Source organism: Crinia signifera, chromosome 3 (assembly GCF_055691185.1).
Source record: "Crinia signifera chromosome 3, ASM5569118v1, whole genome shotgun sequence".
Taxonomy (NCBI): domain Eukaryota; kingdom Metazoa; phylum Chordata; class Amphibia; order Anura; family Myobatrachidae; genus Crinia; species Crinia signifera.
In genome coordinates, this window is record NC_139219.1 from 107,478,276 (window position 1) to 107,487,803 (window position 9,528).

The following is a 9,528-nucleotide window of genomic DNA, read 5'->3' on the forward strand; positions in this document are numbered from 1 at the left end:
GTACTCAAGTTTTACTGAAATTATGGTATATTTTGTTAAAGAGTGTCTGGCTCTTTGCTTTTTGGTGGTGCAGGTATAGAATTCCACATACAATAAATTAATGTTAGAATCTTGTGGTTTAGTGGTAGAATTCCCACCTGCGAAGAGAGAGGTCTGGATCTGAAAAGGGAATAAACACCAAACAAATGTTGTACTAAAAGCATATGACTCTTAGCTTGGGAGTTTTATTTCTATTGACTAAGCTGGCCAGGCTTTGTTACAGTGTTGTAGCATCAAGGCAAGGCAACGCTTGCTCTTCAATCTACACTATTAAACCAAAGCAAAGTTTCCACATTCAGTAGATCCAGATATTCCTGCATGGTTTCACCCACTGATGTACACCTGAAACAGCGATATATTTTGTTAAAGAGTGCCTGGCTCTTTGCATTTTGGTGGTGCAGGTATAGAATTTAACATACAATGATTTAGTGGTAGAATCTTGTGGTTTAGTGGTAGAATTCTCGCCTGCCATGAGGGAGGCATGGATCTGAAAAGGGAATAAACACCACCCAATGTTGTGCTCAAAGCAAATGACTCTTAGATTTGGAGTCTTATTCGCTATTGACTCAGATAGCTAGGCTTTTTTACAGTGTTATGGCATCATGGCAAGGCAAGGATTGCCCTTCAATTTATAAAACCAAAGCAAGGTTTCCACATTTAGTAGATCCTGAGATTCCTGCTTGGTTTCACACACTGATGTACACCTCTTTTAAGTTTCAAATAAAACACGTTTGGTTGTGTAGTGACAGAGATCTCGCCTGTAGAATTCTGGGAAAAAACACCGCCCAACGTGGGGCTCAAACCCACGACCCTGAGATTAAGAGTCTCATGCTCTACCGACTGAGCTAGCCAGGCTTGGTTACTGTGATGTGACAAAAAGGCCACTCAAGCCAAGGAGTGCCCTACAAACTATTAAAGTAGATCTAGGCTACCACATTCAGTACACTGAGATGCATGCTTGGTTTCACAAATTGAGGAAAATGGGTAAGTAACCGTGAAGTAAAATGTGAAGCATTGGTTGTTCAGTGGTAGAATTCTCGCCTGCGAAGAGAGAGGTCTGGATCTGAAAAGGGAATAAACACCAAACAAATGTTGTACTAAAAGCATCTTCAATCTACACTATTAAACCAAAGCAAAGTTTCCACATTCAGTAGATCCTGATATTCCTGCATGGTTTCACCCACTGATGTACACCTGAAACAGCGATATATTTTGTTAAAGAGTGCCTGGCTCTTTGCATTTTGGTGGTGCAGGTATAGAATTCAACATACAATGATTTAGTGGTAGAATCTTGTAGTTTAGTGGTAGAATTCTCGCCTGCTATGAGGGAGGCATGGATCTGAAAAGGGAATAAACACCACCCAATGTTGTGCTCAAAGCAAATGACTCTTAGATTTGGAGTCTTATTCGCTATTGACTCAGATAGCTAGGCTTTTTTACAGTGTTATGGCATCATGGCAAGGCAAGGATTGCCCTTCAATTTATAAAACCAAAGCAAGGTTTCCACATTTAGTAGATCCTGAGATTCCTGCTTGGTTTCACACACTGATGTACACCTCTTTTAAGTTTCAAATAAAACACGTTTGGTTGTGTAGTGACAGAGATCTCGCCTGTAGAATTCTGGGAAAAAACACCGCCCAACGTGGGGCTCAAACCCACGACCCTGAGATTAAGAGTCTCATGCTCTACCGACTGAGCTAGCCAGGCTTGGTTACTGTGATGTGACAAAAAGGCCACTTAGGCCAAGGAGTGCAATACAAGCTATTAAAGTAGATCTAGGCTACCACATTCAGTACACTGAGATGCATGCTTGGTTTCACACATTGAGGAAAATGGGTAAGTAACCGTGAAGTAAAATGTGAAGCATTGGCTGTTCAGTGGTAGAATTCTCGCCTGCCACGCGGGAGGCCCGGGTTCGATTCCCGGCCAATGCAGTTCTCAAGTTTTACTGAAATGATGGTATATTTTGTTAAAGAGTGTCTGGCTCTTTGCATTTTGGTGGTGCAGGTATAGAATTCCACATACAATAAATTAATGGTAGAATCTTGTGGTTTAGTGGTAGAATTCCCACCTGCCAAGAGAGAGGTCTGGATCTGAAAAGGGAATAAATACCAAACAAATGTTGTACTAAAAGCATATGACTCTTAGCTTGGGAGTTTTATTTCTATTGACTAAGCTGGCCAGGCTTTGTTACAGTGTTGTAGCATCAAGGCAAGGCAACGCTTGCTCTTCAATCTACACTATTAAACCAAAGCAAAGTTTCCACATTCAGTAGATCCTGATATTCCTGCATGGTTTCACCCACTGATGTACACCTGAAACAGCGATATATTTTGTTAAAGAGTGCCTGGCTCTTTGCATTTTGGTGGTGCAGGTATAGAATTTAACATACAATGATTTAGTGGTAGAATCTTGTGGTTTAGTGGTAGAATTCTCGCCTGCCATGAGGGAGGCATGGATCTGAAAAGGGAATAAACACCACCCAATGTTGTGCTCAAAGCAAATGACTCTTAGATTTGGAGTCTTATTCGCTATTGACTCAGATAGGTAGGCTTTTTTACAGTGTTATGACATCATGGCAAGGCAAGGATTGCCCTTCAATTTATAAAACCAAAGCAAGGTTTCCACATTTAGTAGATCCTGAGATTCCTGCTTGGTTTCACACACTGATGTACACCTCTTTTAAGTTTCAAATAAAACACGTTTGGTTGTGTAGTGACAGAGATCTCGCCTGTAGAATTCTGGGAAAAAACACCGCCCAACGTGGGGCTCGAACCCACGACCCTGAGATTAAGAGTCTCATGCTCTACCGACTGAGCTAGCCAGGCTTGGTTACTGTGATGTGACAAAAAGGCCACTCAAGCCAAGGAGTGCCCTACAAGCTATTAAAGTAGATCTAGGCTACCACATTCAGTACACTGAGATGCATGCTTGGTTTCACACATTGAGGAAAATGGGTAAGTAACCTTGAAGTAAAATGTGAAGCATTGGTTGTTCAGTGGTAGAACTCTCGCCTGCCACGCGGGAGGCCCGGGTTCGATTCCCGGCCAATGCAGTACTCAAGTTTTACTGAAATTATGGTATATTTTGTTAAAGAGTGGCTGGCTCTTTGCATTTTGGTGGTGCAGGTATAGAATTCAACATACAATAAATTAATGGTAGAATCTTGTGGTTTAGTGGTAGAATTCCCACCTGCCAAGAGAGAGGTCTGGATCTGAAATGGGAATAATCACCAAACAAATGTTGTACTAAAAGCATATGACTCTTAGCTTGGGAGTTTTATTTCTATTGACTAAGCTGGCCAGGCTTTGTTACAGTGTTGTAGCATCAAGGCAAGGCAACGCTTGCTCTTCAATCTACACTACTAAACCAAAGCAAAGTTTCCACATTCAGTAGATCCTGATATTCCTGCATGGTTTCACCCACTGATGTACACCTGAAACAGCGATATATTTTGTTAAAGAGTGCCTGGCTCTTTGCATTTTGGTGGTGCAGGCATAGAATTCAACATACAATGATTTAGTGGTAGAATCTTGTGGTTTAGTGGTAGAATTCTCGCCTGCCAAGAGGGAGGCATGGATCTGAAAAGGGAATAAACACCACCCAATGTTGTGCTCAAAGCAAATGACTTTTAGATTTGGAGTCTTATTCGCTATTGACTCAGATAGCTAGGCTTTTTTACAGTGTTATGGCATCATGGCAAGGCAAGGATTGCCCTTCAATCTATAAAACCAAAGCAAGGTTTCCACATTTAGTAGATCCTGAGATTCCTGCTTGGTTTCACACACTGATGTACACCTCTTTTAAGTTTCAAATAAAACACGTTTGGTTGTGTAGTGACAGAGATCTCGCCTGTAGAATTCTGGGAAAAAACACCGCCCAACGGGGGGCTCGAACCCATGACCCTGAGATTAAGAGTCTCATGCTCTACCGACTGAGCTAGCCAGGCTTGGTTACTGTGATTTGACAAAAAGGCCACTCAAGCCAAGGAGTGCAATACAAGCTATTAAAGTAGATCTAGGCTACCACATTTAGTACACTGAGATGCATGCTTGGTTTCACACATTGAGGAAAATGGGTAAGTAACCGTGAAGTAAAATGTGAAGCATTGGTTGTTCAGTGGTAGAATTCTCGCCTGCCACGCGGGAGGCCAGGGTTCGATTCCCGGCCAATGCAGTACTCAAGTTTTACTGAAATTATGGTATATTTTGTTAAAGAGTGGCTGGCTCTTTGCATTTTGGTGGTGCAGGTATAGAATTCCACATACAATAAATTAATGGTAGAATCTTGTGGTTTAGTGGTATAATTCCCACCTGCCAAGAGAGAGGTCTGGATCTGAAAAGGGAATAAACACCAAACAAATGTTGTACTAAAAGCATATGACTCTTAGCTTGGGAGTTTTATTTCTATTGACTAAGCTGGCCAGGCTTTGTTACAGTGTTGTAGCATCAAGGCAAGGCAACGCTTGCTCTTCAATCTACACTATTAAACCAAAGCAAAGTTTCCACATTCAGTAGATCCTGATATTCCTGCATGGTTTCACCCACTGATGTACACCTGAAACAGCGATATATTTTGTTAAAGAGTGCCTGGCTCTTTGCATTTTGGTGGTGCAGGTATAGAATTTAACATACAATGATTTAGTGGTAGAATCTTGTGGTTTAGTGGTAGAATTCTCGCCTGCCATGAGGGAGGCATGGATCTGAAAAGGGAATAAACACCACCCAATGTTGTGCTCAAAGCAAATGACTCTTAGATTTGGAGTCTTATTCGCTATTGACTCAGATAGCTAGGCTTTTTTACAGTGTTATGGCATCATGGCAAGGCAAGGATTGCCCTTTAATTTATAAAACCAAAGCAAGGTTTCCACATTTAGTAGATCCTGAGATTCCTGCTTGGTTTCCCACACTGATGTACACCTCTTTTAAGTTTCAAATAAAACACGTTTGGTTGTGTAGTGACAGAGATCTCGCCTGTAGAATTCTGGGAAAAAACACCGCCCAACGTGGGGCTCGAACCCACGACCCTGAGATTAAGAGTCTCATGCTCTACCGACTGAGCTAGCCAGGCTTGGTTACTGTGATGTGACAAAAAGGCCACTCAAGCCAAGGAGTGCAATACAAGCTATTAAAGTAGATCTAGGCTACCACATTTAGTACACTGAGATGCATGCTTGGTTTCACACATTGAGGAAAATGGGTAAGTAACCGTGAAGTAAAATGTGAAGCATTGGTTGTTCAGTGGTAGAATTCTCGCCTGCCACGCGGGAGGCCAGGGTTCGATTCCCGGCCAATGCAGTACTCAAGTTTTACTGAAATTATGGTATATTTTGTTAAAGAGTGGCTGGCTCTTTGCATTTTGGTGGTGCAGGTATAGAATTCCACATACAATAAATTAATGGTAGAATCTTGTGGTTTAGTGGTATAATTCCCACCTGCCAAGAGAGAGGTCTGGATCTGAAAAGGGAATAAACACCAAACAAATGTTGTACTAAAAGCATATGACTCTTAGCTTGGGAGTTTTATTTCTATTGACTAAGCTGGCCAGGCTTTGTTACAGTGTTGTAGCATCAAGGCAAGGCAACGCTTGCTCTTCAATCTACACTATTAAACCAAAGCAAAGTTTCCACATTCAGTAGATCCTGATATTCCTGCATGGTTTCACCCACTGATGTACACCTGAAACAGCGATATATTTTGTTAAAGAGTGCCTGGCTCTTTGCATTTTGGTGGTGCAGGTATAGAATTTAACATACAATGATTTAGTGGTAGAATCTTGTGGTTTAGTGGTAGAATTCTCGCCTGCCATGAGGGAGGCATGGATCTGAAAAGGGAATAAACACCACCCAATGTTGTGCTCAAAGCAAATGACTCTTAGATTTGGAGTCTTATTCGCTATTGACTCAGATAGCTAGGCTTTTTTACAGTGTTATGGCATCATGGCAAGGCAAGGATTGCCCTTTAATTTATAAAACCAAAGCAAGGTTTCCACATTTAGTAGATCCTGAGATTCCTGCTTGGTTTCCCACACTGATGTACACCTCTTTTAAGTTTCAAATAAAACACGTTTGGTTGTGTAGTGACAGAGATCTCGCCTGTAGAATTCTGGGAAAAAACACCGCCCAACGTGGGGCTCGAACCCACGACCCTGAGATTAAGAGTCTCATGCTCTACCGACTGAGCTAGCCAGGCTTGGTTACTGTGATGTGACAAAAAGGCCACTCAAGCCAAGGAGTGCCCTACAAGCTATTAAAGTAGATCTAGGCTACCACATTCAGTACACTGAGATGCATGCTTGGTTTCACACATTGAGGAAAATGGGTAAGTAACCGTGAAGTAAAATGTGAAGCATTGGTTGTTCAGTGGTAGAATTCTTGCCTGCCACGCGGGAGGCCCGGGTTCGATTCCCGGCCAATGCAGTACTCAAGTTATACTGAAATTATGGTATATTTTGTTAAAGAGTGCCTGGCTCTTTGCATTTTGGTGGTGCAGGTATAGAATTCCACATACAATAAATTAATGGTAGAATATTGTGGTTTAGTGGTAGAATTCCCACCTGCCAAGAGAGAGGTCTGGATCTGAAAAGGGAATAAACACCAAACAAATGTTGTACTAAAAGCATATGACTCTTAGCTTGGGAGTTTTATTTCTATTGACTAAGCTGGCCAGGCTTTGTTACAGTGTTGTAGCATCAAGGCAAGGCAACGCTTGCTCTTCAATCTACACTATTAAACCAAAACAAAGTTTCCACATTCAGTAGATCCTGATATTCCTGCATGGTTTCACCCACTGATGTACACCTGAAACAGCGATATATTTTGTTAAAGAGTGCCTGGCTCTTTGCATTTTGGTGGTGCAGGTATAGAATTTAACATACAATGATTTAGTGGTAGAATCTTGTGGTTTAGTGGTAGAATTCTCGCCTGCCATGAGGGAGGCATGGATCTGAATAGGGAATAAACACTACCCAATGTTGTGCTCATAGCGAATGACTCTTAGATTTGGAGTCTTATTCGCTATTGACTCAGATAGCTAGGCTTTTTTACAGTGTTATGGCATCATGGCAAGGCAAGGATTGCCCTTCAATTTATAAAACCAAAGCAAGGTTTCCACATTTAGTAGATCCTGAGATTCCTGCTTGGTTTCAAGTAGGAATCTAGGCTACCACATTCAGTACACTGAGATGCATGCTTGGTTTCACAAATTGAGGAAAATGGGTAAGTAACCGTGAAGTAAAATGTGAAACATTGGTTGTTCAGTGGTAGAATTCTCGCCTGCCACACGGGAGGCCCGGGTTCGATTCCCGGCCAATGCAGTACTCAAGTTTTACTGAAATTATGGTATATTTTGTTAAAGAGTGTCTGGCTCTTTGCTTTTTGGTGGTGCAGGTATAGAATTCCACATACAATAAATTAATGTTAGAATCTTGTGGTTTAGTGGTAGAATTCCCACCTGCCAAGAGAGAGGTCTGGATCTGAAAAGGGAATAAACACCAAACAAATGTTGTACTAAAAGCATATGACTCTTAGCTTGGGAGTTTTATTTCTATTGACTAAGCTGGCCAGGCTTTGTTACAGTGTTGTAGCATCAAGGCAAGGCAACGCTTGCTCTTCAATCTACACTATTAAACCAAAGCAAAGTTTCCACATTCAGTAGATCCTGATATTCCTGCATGGTTTCACCCACTGATGTACACCTGAAACAGCGATATATTTTGTTAAAGAGTGCCTGGCTCTTTGCATTTTGGTGGTGCAGGTATAGAGTTTAACATACAATGATTTAGTGGTAGAATCTTGTGGTTTAGTGGTAGAATTCTCGCCTGCCATGAGGGAGGCATGGATCTGAAAAGGGAATAAACACCACCAAATGTTGTGCTCAAAGCAAATGACTCTTAGATTTGGAGTCTTATTCGCTATTGACTCAGATAGCTAGGCTTTTTTACAGTGTTATGGCATCATGGCAAGGCAAGGATTGCCCTTCAATTTATAAAACCAAAGCAAGGTTTCCACATTTAGTAGATCCTGAGATTCCTGCTTGGTTTCACACACTGATGTACACCTCTTTTAAGTTTCAAATAAAACACGTTTGGTTTTGTAGTGACAGAGATCTCGCCTGTAGAATTCTGGGAAAAAACACCGCCCAACGTGGGGCTTGAACCCACGACCCTGAGATTAAGAGTCTCACGCTCTACCGACTGAGCTAGCCAGGATTGGTTACTGTGATGTGACAAAAAGGCCACTCAAGCCAAGGAGTGCCCTACAAGCTATTAAAGTAGATCTAGGCTACCACATTCAGTACACTGAGATGCATGCTTGGTTTCACACATTGAGGAAAATGGGTAAGTAACCTTGAAGTAAAATGTGAAGCATTGGTTGTTCAGTGGTAGAATTCTCGCCTGCCACGCGGGAGGCCCGGGTTCGATTCCCGGCCAATGCAGTACTCAAGTTTTACTGAAATTATGGTATATTTTGTTAAAGAGTGGCTGGCTCTTTGCATTTTGGTGGTGCAGGTATAGAATTCCACATACAATAAATTAATGGTAGAATCTTGTGGTTTAGTGGTAGAATTCCCACCTGCCAAGAGAGAGGTCTGGATCTGAAAAGGGAATAAACACCAAACAAATGTTGTACTAAAAGCATATGACTCTTAGCTTGGGAGTTTTATTTCTATTGACTAAGCTGGCCAGGCTTTGTTACAGTGTTGTAGCATCAAGGCAAGGCAACGCTTGCTCTTCAATCTACACTATTAAACCAAAGCAAAGTTTCCACATTCAGTAGATCCTGATATTCCTGCATGGTTTCACCCACTGATGTACACCTGAAACAGCGATATATTTTGTTAAAGAGTGCCTGGCTCTTTGCATTTTGGTGGTGCAGGTATAGAATTTAACATACAATGATTTAGTGGTAGAATCTTGTGGTTTAGTGGTAGAATTCTCGCCTGCCATGAGGGAGGCATGGATCTGAAAAGGGAATAAACACCACCCAATGTTGTGCTCAAAGCAAATGACTCTTAGATTTGGAGTCTTATTCGCTATTGACTCAGATAGCTAGGCTTTTTTACAGTGTTATGGCATCATGGCAAGGCAAGGATTGCCCTTCAATTTATAAAACCAAAGCAAGGTTTCCACATTTAGTAGATCCTGAGATTCCTGCTTGGTTTCCCACACTGATGTACACCTCTTTTAAGTTTCAAATAAAACACGTTTGGTTGTGTAGTGACAGAGATCTCGCCTGTAGAATTCTGGGAAAAAACACCGCCCAACGTGGGGCTCGAACCCACGACACTGAGATTAAGAGTCTCATGCTCTACCGACTGAGCTAGCCAGGCTTGGTTACTGTGATGTGACAAAAAGGCCACTCAAGCCAAGGAGTGCCCTACAAGCTATTAAAGTAGATCTAGGCTACCACATTCAGTACACTGAGATGCATGCTTGGTTTCACACATTGAGGAAAATGGGTAAGTAACCGTGAAGTAAAATGTGAAGCAT

General features: G+C 41.8%; 5 non-coding genes across 5 annotated transcripts; 2 read left to right on the forward strand and 3 right to left on the reverse strand.

The window, feature by feature from the left end:
* Positions 1-2,794: 2,794 nt before the first annotated feature.
* TRNAK-CUU (transfer RNA lysine (anticodon CUU)) lies at positions 2,795-2,867 on the reverse strand. The gene has a single exon. It is a non-coding gene; the product is annotated as a tRNA-Lys (tRNA).
* A 156-nt stretch (positions 2,868-3,023) lies between these two features.
* On the forward strand, positions 3,024-3,094 carry TRNAG-GCC (transfer RNA glycine (anticodon GCC)). Its single transcript has one exon. It is a non-coding gene; the product is annotated as a tRNA-Gly (tRNA).
* Positions 3,095-5,036: 1,942 nt separating this feature from the next.
* On the reverse strand, positions 5,037-5,109 carry TRNAK-CUU (transfer RNA lysine (anticodon CUU)). The gene has a single exon. It is a non-coding gene; the product is annotated as a tRNA-Lys (tRNA).
* A 1,048-nt stretch (positions 5,110-6,157) lies between these two features.
* TRNAK-CUU (transfer RNA lysine (anticodon CUU)) lies at positions 6,158-6,230 on the reverse strand. Its single transcript has one exon. It is a non-coding gene; the product is annotated as a tRNA-Lys (tRNA).
* Positions 6,231-8,403: 2,173 nt separating this feature from the next.
* On the forward strand, positions 8,404-8,474 carry TRNAG-GCC (transfer RNA glycine (anticodon GCC)). The gene has a single exon. It is a non-coding gene; the product is annotated as a tRNA-Gly (tRNA).
* Positions 8,475-9,528: the final 1,054 nt, after the last annotated feature.